General features: G+C 47.2%; 1 long non-coding RNA gene across 3 annotated transcripts in view; it reads right to left on the bottom strand.

Annotated features, from left to right (window-relative positions):
- The window catches only part of LOC144168995 (uncharacterized), a 101915-nt gene extending 99732 nt beyond the window's left edge, over positions 1-2183 (bottom strand). Inside the window, exon 1 of one of the 3 annotated variants that reach the window (XR_013322327.1) lies at positions 1896-2183. This is a non-coding gene — a long non-coding RNA (uncharacterized LOC144168995). The remainder of the gene's footprint in view (positions 1-1895) is intronic. The other 2 variants (XR_013322328.1, XR_013322326.1) reach the window with 2 other exon arrangements.
- Between the last annotated feature and the right edge of the window lie 9822 nt (positions 2184-12005).

Below are 12005 nucleotides of genomic sequence, written 5' to 3'. Positions count from 1 at the left end.
GCTTCTATGGAACGTTTGCCAGGGATCTGAAAATATTTCGTTGGTGCGGGAATTTTGTACTCGCGGTATTTCGTTATCGCGGGGTTTGACTGTACAGTATAATTAAATTTCTTTTCTTAACAGACTCACCGGTGCCTCGGGCCTGTTTGTGGCTTGAACATATACTTGTACACTTACATTTCTTTTCTTAGCAAACTGACTGGTCTCGTGCTTGATATGATACTGGGGACTTGTAATTACGTGGGTTCATTACATGTATTCTTGCATAATACACATTATACAAATAGAATAAATTTGCTTTATTGGTGCATTTTTTGTTGTATCAAAGCCTATTCGGACTCCCCCGCGTGTGTGCGTGCACACATGTACACAAAAGCGGCTGTAAAAGTGGCATGTTTTAATCCCATGGCAATTAATATAATGCACGCCTTCTGAACTCTGAAAAAAGTATACGCAAAGCCTATGTACGTAAATCGATGACGGCTGCAGGTAAGAACTTATTTGCATGTTTTTATTTTTGACGTGAGAAAGTGCAGAATCGAAGGAATAGTTGGAATACCCATGACCCCATTGGTCTGACACGTTACTTTCTATGTCCTGGACTGACGGTCACGATAAAATCTTGCAGTTTCTCAGTGACGTGTACAGGCTTGGATTAAATGCTAGTCATCGAAAGCATTTGGACGTGGTGTAACGCCACTCTTACTATAGTTACTGCAGTTTCCCCATTCTCTCCTCTTGGGAGGCTGCGCTGTCCAGCACTGCCCCACAAGGCCAGCAACGGCTGATCGAGCGGACCTGCCGGATAGCGTCCGCCATTGGAGTCCTGGACTGAGGACCCGACTCATCGAAACCGCTCTTCGACCAACAAATGAGTTCAATAAATGTTTTCACCCCCACCTTACAAATGCATTAGTTAGGAGTTCGCATGAACACAGTACATCATAATGTTTTATGATACTGTTTATAACAACTTGTTAAAAATTATTAGTGGATGTTGCTGCCGGATCACTTTCGGACATCTAGTACAGTTTTTATGCAAGCTACAAAAGATTGCTGTGTATGCTGTTTCAAAGCTGGCCTGGATTCAAACAGAAAACGTATAATCGACTATTTTCTGTCCAGGAGAACCAAAGCTACTCATAATTTAAATTTAAACACGGCGCTTCTAACACAGCCAAGTGACAGAAGTGTTATCACATCCGGAACCATTCACTGCAATGAAGTAACTTACTACCGAGTGTGATATCTGGGAAAAACTAGCAATTTATAAGACCACCCCAGTACCCGGACACAATTCAATTTACGAAAGCGAAAATGAACAACAGCGCACTTACGCAAACTAAGCGAAAGTAAACACAGCCCCACAGTTGACAAGCACTGCCAATGCTCCCCCCTCTGCCAGTAAAAATTGGCGACAATTTCAAACGGAGGCATGACAACCCTGCAAGCCAGAAACAAAATGGCCCCCAGACTAAACCGGGTGCATGAAGTGTCGGTAGTCTTAAGCGCAGCTTATTTAGTGGCTCCAGCTTGGCCAAAGTTGCAGAAGGCAACACAGTTGTCTATAACCCAGCTTTCGTACTTACAGCCTTATCCTTCCTTGTCCAAGTGGGATTTGATTGATTGATTTATTCATTGCTAGTGGTATTCCCTTTGAAACAGGGTGATGATGTGTCATCTTACCAAAACAAAACTAATATATCTATGTTTTATACTCTTCATTTAATACTAGTGCTGCTCCAAGGGCAGGCACTTTTTTTTTTCAAAAAAAAAAAAATGAAAAGAACTACCATGGCATTCTGAAATGTACGACCACCCGCTTTGTCTCCAACATTTTTGCAAAAAAGTTGTTTCAGCAGCATTCAGATGTAACTAGTGAAAGTTGAACTCACTCTTATATACGAGCGTGTTGCACACTGTACATGTAATCAGTGTGGTTGGATGGCAAGGACTCACTTCAGAAGCTCACCCACAAGCCTGGCTGCTAACAGCCCGCACTGAGGAGTCGGAGGTCCAGCTGCCAGAGGGAGGGGGCTGGTAGGTGCCAGTTGAGCTGCAAGAAATTTAAAATGCATTTCGAGCTAAACACGCTTACCTATGAACAATTAACGCTAGCACCATCGAAAATTATTAGCACTACGTTGAAATGGGACATTAACACACCTGCCACAACCCTGGTGCCTGGCCTGCCCCAAAAGGAAATTAGGACATTCGCGGCATTGAAATGTTTTGATCTTTTCGACCTTGCACAGTTCAACACGACAAACGTCACTGCTGGAGTTATGGCATTTACCCACAATTCTTGTAACCCTTATGCAAAACTAGTGTCCCACCTATGTGTGAAACTAAAAACAAAGTTTGCCTTTCTAAAGTCCAAGAACAGATAATTCATCTTCACAATTTGACCCTTCCTGAGATCAGCAAATTTCTGCCCGATTGCGTTGAGGATGTCTTTATTAGGGTGGGAGGACGGCTACAGAATTCCAACTTAAAAACCACTGAGCACACTTCCTACAGACCAGAAATTCCCAAGGTTAGCAACCCCCCCCCCATCCCCCCACCAAAAAAAGTACAGCTGACAGCTTCTCTATGCCAGCATTCAGGATACATTTGAACAGTTGCAAGAACAATGCTTGACTATCAGAATCAGATGTAAAATTATGAAAAATAGGGTGATCAATTGGGTGAACTGTCGTGATACATTGAAATACGAACAATGGAGCGCGTGGCCTTCAGTACATGTTGCGCATTCTGGTGAGTGCTGCCTGTGTGCAGTACGAACAAGTTGCGAGAGTTTGTGTCTAATCTTGGTATGCAAAGACCATCGTTTGGCCTGTGAGCGTTTTTCTTCGTCTTCCGCCACGTTCGGCGCCCGCTCCGGCAATTATTTCCAAATTTTTCCGCTGCTCTGAGTGAAAACAGCCCACGCAGCTATATTGCTTTATTTTTCATTTCATGCCGATCGCCCAACAGACGATGAAGTCTTTGGTCTTTGCATACCAAGGTTGGTCACGAACTCTCGCTTTTTCCGACAGCGCATACGTAGCCCGTCGCAAGGATGCGCGGCATGTACTGAAAGCCACACTCTTCATTTTTCGTATTTCAATGTACAACGACAGTACAGTCATGGACAAATCAAATTTGAACTGCGGAACACACCACCTGTGATACTGGTAGAGCCGCTTGCCGGTGGCCCTGTGAAACACATGGACATGCGCACTTGAGATGTCGGGAGCGAAGCTGCGTGACCAACTGCAATATGTTGCCCCATCCTTGCGCACATTCCTGTCTTGTCACCCGCCGCAAGAGCGCTGATAGCACTACCACCGTCAAAAGGGACAGTGACACAGCGCGAGATTGCTCGCAGTTAAGTGGTTCTTGGGCGGGAAACACGTGCTCCCAGCTTTGGGGAAACTGTTGAGCTCGCAGTAAAACGAAGATAAGAATTAGAAGCATGTCCGATTGGATTGTTTCAGTTGGCCTAGCAATAGATCGTTTTTTGCTCGAGACACTGCACCCCATAAGCAAAGCAATGTAACGCCGGCCCAGAAAGGGAATGTGCGACGCATGCACCGTTCACGCAGGGGCCGCAGCCGCTGATGATCTCGTAACAGTTGTTTTCAGCGCTCATGCGGAGAGGAGACAAGGCAGGCAAGCCAGCGCTGGAAAGGTAACATATCACAGGACGACACGAACCCTCATTCCTGACAACTCAACTGCGCATGTCCATGCGTTTCCCAGAGCCACTGGCAGGCGGCTCTACCAGTATCACAGGCGGTGCATTCCACGGTTCGTACTTGATGTGTCTATGACTACACGCACGAGATTTGAAGAGACATTTGCCCCTTTCCCAAGGGATAAACTAAATGGAAGCCATTCAGTGTCACTGCCGTTCACTTCACTAGACTTTTGTACCACAGGAGGACCAAAACGCCGCCGTGCGAGCTGTGCATCTCCAAGTACACCAGCTTCGCTGGGCCTAGTCCTCTCACGCGCTTCTTGCTAAAGCGTATGAAGAAACTTTCGCTCTGATAGGCGTCCCCTTTGAATCAGGGTGATGCAAAACGCCATCCCGCTGGCCGCAGTTCCCGACACCGCCCCAAATTCTAGTTCAGTCCAACCCGGGTAAGCCGCGTTTTTGACATTCTGACGCCAGGTTCTCCCGGCGCGCAACGGAACGCAGAATTTGACCCAAGCTTTACAAAACGCCGACAAAGGAACTTGAACGATAAGCAGCCCCACTCGCGTGCCTTGCATTACGCCGCGCAGTTGGATTGGCGATGTTGTTACCGTTCGTTAATTGAGCGCTAGCCAACATACCTCGCTGGCACGGGCCACAACCCAAATCGCGTCTTTCAAGCAGCTAAGGGCGTAAAACTGAAATAAAGAGGAACGCGGCCAACCAAACGGCGAGGTCAGCAACGGTCAGCAACCAAACGTCAATGTTGAGAGGAAGAGAACTGACCGGGAAGACAGGTGGGCCCCGAAAATTTTTCGTTTTCGCGCGCGCGCGTTTGCTGCGACCAACTCGTGAGCCTGTGTGGATATTTCTCTATGGTGTGGAGACAAAGACCGGCGAACTGCCGTACCATCAGGCGTGTCTCGTGCATGAAATGTACGCACCTTACCATTCTCACGTTTCCTCTTCCTACACTTCGGACCTCGCGCTCACGCACAACGTGCACGTGCGCAGCTTCGGCGGCTCCGGTTGTCAAAAAAATTGAAATGGTTCTTGTGGCTGTTCCATATGGCTGTTCTCATCTCCGCTTTCACCCCACCCAAAACAAAAAAAGAATAGCGTTCACTAAAACGCGCAATAACACAGTGAATAAAAGACAATTTTTCTTAAATATATTATACACAATTGTTTACATCAGTGTTAAGATTATTTTGGAATACACTGCGTGCAGACTTCAACGCGCGAGTTTCGAATTCTGACACCACGGCCCATAGAGTTTCTTATACTTACTAAGAAACTCTATGCCACGGCCCCACGGTCTCACCTGACGTTCAGGAACGGTGGACGAGCACTACTTTTTTTTTTTGCCGGATGTGACGTCATGGTTTAAAAAAAATGGCAGCTGTTGTACGCATAGAGTTTCATACGGTCATCTCGCTGCGATCTTCTCGCCGTGATTTTTGTCTGCCGTTGCAGCGGTGCATAGGTGTTCAGCTTGCGATTGTGATAAGGGCGCTCTCGAAGAACTTCTGGAGAGCACTCACGGTGGTGTGCAGCGTGTGATTGAGACGCTGAGTGTGTGCGGCCGCCTTATTTGCGCGTAGTGCGTTGCGACGGTGAACACGGGCGTTCTGCATCAGTTGTGCCGCCTCGATTTGCGAGAGTGATGAGTGCGCTCGCGACAAGCTTCTGCGCTGCATTTCATTAGAGCACCGTGTTGAGGCCGCTGAGCGTTTCGTCTCCGACGTGCCAGTGCGCGTATGCCTTCAACATCAAACGGCGGTGCTATCATGGCCAGCCGCGAACGATCGTTCGCACGAAACTCTTGTCGCTCACCACACGGTCATTGACTAAGAACTATCAAGACAAGACTATTGCGACCGGCCAGCCACGAACGATCGTTCGCACGAAACTTTTGTCGCTCACCACACGGTCGTTGACTAAGAAATAACAAGACCAGACTATTGCGACCTACAAAGGTGATTCCTGCGCGTCGCTTTGGTTCGTTGAACCCCGTGTCTTGTAATCGCTGCGTGCTGTCATAAGCTCCGGGATATTATATTCAGGAGGTCATGGTCCTGCTGCATATTCTTGTTAAATCATTGCAGAGGACTCTTGGCGCGCAGAAATGAGAAGTTTGTAATTATCCACGTTAGTTTCGTTGGTCTCCAGAGGGTAGCTTTCCTAACGAGCGTATTGATGCGTATATCGCGGTATGGAAGCTGTACAAATGTGTTGACGGATGTGGACGGGCACACTTTGTAGCTGTTCTTGGGGCGCTGGATATACAGGAGTTCAAGGGTGTCTCGCTTGGTAGGTGGTTGAGGCGGGAGTAGAGCACTGCACGGGCCTGATTTTCAGGCCCGAGCCCGGCCCGGGCCCGCTTTGTGAAGCCCGACCCGGACCCGTGACACCGAGCCCGGGCCCGGCCCGGGCCCGCCGTCTCAAGCCCAGGCCCGGGCCGGGCCCGGTCATTTATTTTTGAGCCTAGGGAGGGCCCGCGTGTGTGGGACCAGGTCCGGTCTTAGACGCTGAAGAAAATTTGTTTATTATATTTGGACCAGTGTTTTCGTAGCGGGAAATCAGACGGATCATCTAGTCTGTACAAGCACGTCCTGAAAGGAAACGCAAAAAATAAGGGTTTAAAAGTGCACGTAGTTTAGCTTACACCATCTGCAGTTCAGACCACATCGGTGTAATAATAGCTCGTATTCTTACACGAGAGGCATCATCGCCTTTGATGACCAGACTCTTGGCAACTTCACGTGGTTGTCTCGCTCACAAGTTCGTATTGCTGAGATTTCTTGCTCCCCATTTGAATCCACGAGTACGTGCGTGCGTTGAAATATTTTCCCTGCTGTGGTTGTTAAGCGGTGGCGCTTCTCTGGCACGCGAGTTTGATTTCCAGCCACGGCAGCCGCAGTTAGATTGGTTCGACATCGTCAAACACACGTACATAGGCATAGGTGTACAGCTCCAGGGTGTCTTAATTCCTTCCCCGCTAGGGCATTCCTTGTTACCGTATCTTTGATACGTTATACACCCAAATATAAAACGTGTATGCAGTACATGAAATGTGTATAAAATTACAGTATAGTGACTATCAGACCTAGCAAAACATGTTTTTAAAACAATGTGTACAACTAACACCAAGCGCGTAAAAGTAAACTCAGAATATTCAATTTAATGCTCTTTTCTACACTTCACGTCGGAACTATTAATGGCCGGGGCTATGAATTCAAGCCCGGGCCCGTGGCACTGAGCCCGGGCCCGGCCCGGGCCCGCCAATAATTAACTTCGGGCGGCCCGGCCCGCGGACCGGGTCGGGCCCGGGCTTTCGGGCCGGCCCGGGCCCGTGCAGTGCTCTAGGCGGGAGGTTTCGGAGTGATGGTAAGCTTCGTGCAGTTTGTGTACTTCCAGTTCAACCAACTTGCACGTGGGTGTCGAGAGGGCACCGTTCAGTCTGTGAAAATATTTATTTCACCCACCACCATATTTGGTGCCCGTTTGTGCTCCTGCGATCAGCCCTCGTCGTGTTCTGCTGGATTGTACACTGTGACAGAGTTTGATAACCGTAGCGGGACCCCGCACGACAAGTGGCAGTGGGCCAAATTAACATTCTCAAATGCTATTTCCATAACACTGTTGGACACGAATTCTTGTAACTTTGTTCCTCCTGTGGCTACACAGCCCGTCACCATGATGCACAGCATATACTGAAAGTCACATAGTTTGTTGTTCCTATTTCAATGTATCTTGATGGTACATAGGGCAGACAAGGACCTAACAGGCGGTGGTGGGAGCATGCCGCATTGGTGACGACTTGAATAGAAACCGATTTGGTGCTCCACTCCAAGACTCAATGCACGCCAGGTGGCTGCATGCCAGAATTTGATACGACGAGAGTGCTGAAGTTGTATGGCACAAAACAGGAACGAGAAATCTTTGAGGCCTATGTGATAAAGGTGGGAGACAGATGCATTATAGAATACTGAATAATTAGTGTGAAGTGTGCAGCAGCTGTAATTGCTTTTTACATGTGGTGTTAAAGCAGTGTCACATGAGGGTTTAGTTTACTTTGTAATCACTCTCAGAGGGAAATGAAGCTTCGTTGATGAAGCTCATTCCTGTCTCTATCGTTTCCTTGAGTCATGCCTGACATTTGACCAAAATTTCCAAGACGAAGTCTCAACTAGTCTGCGTAGCCACCTTCATTCAGTTCACTGTTTTGATGCATATTTAAGCACAAAACCCTGGGACATCTGCCATTAATCACTCATAAGAAACCCTTGATGCCCGCCACACTCACCACTACCACTTCCACAACTTTGCAAAAAACAGATGCAAGCACAGCCATGACAGATTCCACCGTGCTTCCCAGTAAGCATGTCCCTTTATCAAGAAGGATGCATCACACCTCAAATACACTACGACGCATACAAAAGCTAGTGATCATCTACCTCATCTGGACATCACGCCCTTCTACTAGGGAATGAGGTGGCACGCACTGCTGCCCTCAAATTTACTAGCCATGGATTCGTAGAAAGCAGAAAAGACCTGCCAGATTCCCTCACCAACCTCTAAGTCCAAAGCCGTTTTACAGATGCCTACAAACCCACACATACTACAACACAACATATTACCCAACACATGCCCCTATGAATGCCCACCCTGTAAAGGAAGGAAGGAGAGAGAAAGAGAACAAACACTTATTTCTAAGTCCAGGTCCTAATTTTAAAGTTCAATTCATCGAATCCACGTAGTACTCCTGAATGCCTGTGCGGATCCGGTGCACGTGTTTGTAGAGAGCTTCCTGGGCAGCCTGGATGTTCACTGTCGGCGGGGGAGACAGCCAGAGCTCCCAGGAAGTGATGAAAGCGAGGGATTGGGTAAGAAATGGTGGGGTGAAGTCCCAATTAGAATGAGGGATGGATAGGTAGGAAGAACACCTGGGGCAGGAAGGATGGCCAGGGCGCCGATAGATGCGGTGAAAAATGTGATGGGAGGGGAGTGAAGAGGTTTGAGCTTGTCGAATGAGGCACGCAGCCTCACGAGTTAGACGGGAACTGGGGGGTGGGTACAGGGTGCGTGATAGGCGTTGGGCGTGGAATTGGTAACGGCGGGAAGCGCGGTGTTGAGTACGAACCGTCGGCGGGTGGTACAAGGTTGGCCAAAACATGGGCGAACCCGGGAAAGGTACTTGGGTGAGCGCGTCTGCTAAGGCGTTTCCGCACATGCCAGCGTGGCCAGGAACCCAAACTAGTGTGAAGCGTGGCCGAGGATTCGATGCAAGTATCAGAGTGACGAAATCAGTGGTTTGTGGGTGGGTCTCATGGTTAGCGAAATTACGAAGGGCTGACTAACAGTCAGAGAAGATATATACTGGCGTGGTGGTAGGAGCATTAAGAGTAGCGTGCTCTATTGCAAGGGCAATGGCGTATGCTTCGAGGGAGGTCGAATCCGGTGGAGAAAGAAAGGAAAGCATAGCAGTGTCTAAAGAAGGGAGTAGGAGAAATGAAGCCACGCCCGTTGAGTTTGAGGGGATGCAGGAGATAGTACAGGGAAGACACAGAGGTTAACCATCTAATCAACTGCACCCAATGCTTATCAGTGATTTCAAATAAATGCGTCAAACTTGCATGAAACACCTTACTGCATTTTTAACTCTCGTTCATGAAATTATTTGTGTAAATTATACACTTATACTGAAGTGACCAGGCAGTATATTTGAAGGTGTGTGAACATTCGCAACTTAGAATACTGTGCGAGAACTTTTTGATATTTGATTTGCAGCTCTGTTTCAAATGTTTGAAATTTACAAGTAGTAGAGGATTGAATGTTTGCTCTATCTGAAGACGTGCAAACTTTCAAGCTTCACTACATGGTAAGACCTTGCGGGTTGGTTTTTCTGCATGACACCGAAGCCGTGCCAAAAGCCTAATGCAGAAGCCTTGCACCAAGCAAGTGTTCGCTAACTGTGGTGTATGTTAGGTCAAGTGCAACACTACGAAAGCAAAATTTATAATCTAAAATAGGTTTCCTAAAGATATAATAGCAGAAGTGAGAAATAAAACGTTATTGCTGGCTTGTTCGTGAGGTCCAACCGGCAACTGGCATGCCCAGCCTCCTTTCAATCATTGAGGAGAGTGGGGGGACTGCTGCCTATCATATTAAATATACCTAATATGCTTACTGTTTTCACAGTATTTTGAGAAACCCATATTTCTTTATCTCAATGTATGCAAAATTCTTGTTGCACTGGTTTGCATGTCTATGTTTTATTTTCTCTGTTACATTAAATGTTTTGTATGTCAAGCGCAAGTACCTGAACAGAGATGTGTCTAGTTCTGACTGCCTAAGCTGTCTTTCTTGGTGTAGTTATGTTTTATACACTCTAGAAACACCAAAACGAAGGTAGTGTGGTTTGAAAATATTCAATTCGCAGCCAGCTTTTACTATTCGTATTCAAAAATAATTTATTGAATTCACAGCCACGTTTAACTTGATTGATTGTGGGGTTTAACACGCCGACGCAACGCAGGTGATGAGGCGCGCCGTAGTGGAGGGCTCCGGATTAATTTTGACCACGTGGGGATCTTTATCGTGCGCCGAAATCTCGTACACACGGGCGTTTTTGCCACGTTTAACTTGTATTCAATTCACAGACGCAAAGTTGATAATCACACACCTCTAAATATATATACAAAAGGTAAGTTGTCGTTTGTAGTGACAAAAAACACTCAGCTGCAGTGGCGTCGCTAAGGGGGGGGCCGGGGGTGCCTGGGCCCCGGGTACCAGCCCCTCAATAAAGGGGGGGGGGGGAAGCCACTTGTGCCCCTACAATGTGTAATGCTGATGTCAAAAACTGGAAGACAACTGTAACAAGACCACAGCTTTGGCCTGTTCAATTTACGTCCCCACCAGTCTATTCAAATTTGTTTTCTGGTACAATAGAAGAAAGCGAGGAGAATTTTGGCATCCAGGAATGTCGCGGCAGTCGAGGATGGGTGTGGCTTGAGGAGTTAATTGGCTGCAGGGTGAGCGGAGGCGAACAAGGAACGATTCCTGGAGAGGGGGTGTGTCGGTATACGACTGCGACGCACGGAGGGGTGTAGCGAGCGAGCTTGCTTTTCAATGGGATGACAGGGGCCTAACAAAGCCCCTTCATCACGTCCAGGACCACTGTTAGGGCGGCGGACAAGATCAGTAGGGAAGAGGAGTGAAGGGGGAGGCATCCAAGCCTATGAGACTTGGGTCATGTGTCCTCGGCGGTTATTTATGTGGCTTTTTTTACGCTCATGAGATGTGTACGGGTCATGGTGAATGTTTAGCATTTTCTGGAGTCTTCGCAGTGACGCGTCGGAGACCATGTACCCCGGTCGAGTTGTCATATTTTCAGAAGGAAACCAAGGTGAAAATGACCTGAAAAAAAAAAAAAAAATACGGGGAAGATTGTATCTTGAGGAAGCGGGGACTGATACTAATTAAAACGAAATGAAAGTAAGTGTGAAACATGCAATGAAGGTTGGTGCGGGGCAGCTAACTGTACAAATTAAGCCTGTGTTGGGAGGAGGGGCGCAAGTGGAAGAGGAGGGGTGGGAGCTCAGTTGTCCAACATTAGGCGAGACAAATGGGTTGTCGCGATTTCCCCTTGGTTGCACCAGATTCCTTCAGTGCTTGCACTAACCAACCAATTTGCGATTTAAGCAATCGCGAAAGATCTGATATCGGGTGTTGATAGCTCATATTTTTTATGTCGTTGACTTTCCTTCATCGTGCCCAGTGACGCAGCCAGCACATGGCAATTGTACGAAGATGGCATTATATGGAAGGGGCGTATCCCATGCGGCCCCGTGTAATGAAACTAAAAGAACAACGGACGAGTAGCTTGTCGAACAAATTATGCAAGAAATAGAACAGTTATGTAGGCATTTACTTTATTTACCTAACTTTTAATCAGGTAAATCTACGTTTTTTTATTTCATTCCCCTGTAAGTTAAGAGCAATATAAATGAGTATCTGCGTTGCGCACATAAATAAAGTGGATAGCCGTGTGCTCATCTGCTTTCCATTTTATCATTAATTTTCGTGTGGCCGTCCCAAGGAGTTCTAAGTGAAGAAATATTTGAAGCTGATGACCTAAATATTTTGCTCTGGTAGGTTCATCTTTCAAGGTGGAGGGTGAGAAAAAAAAGGACAGGACAACGAATTAAGTGCATAACAAAAAGATAAACACCAGGTACGTCACCCACTTTCCATCATTAGGCATTCAATCTGCTGAGTGCTCCCATCCCGGAATATGGTCGGGAGACCCCATGATAAT

The sequence above is a fragment of the Haemaphysalis longicornis genome, unplaced genomic scaffold, assembly GCF_048455015.1.
Source record: "Haemaphysalis longicornis isolate Haplotype H1 unplaced genomic scaffold, Haemaphysalis longicornis Haplotype H1 scaffold_2, whole genome shotgun sequence".
NCBI classification, from domain to species: domain Eukaryota; kingdom Metazoa; phylum Arthropoda; class Arachnida; order Ixodida; family Ixodidae; genus Haemaphysalis; species Haemaphysalis longicornis.
This window is presented reverse-complemented; position numbering and strand designations above follow the sequence as displayed.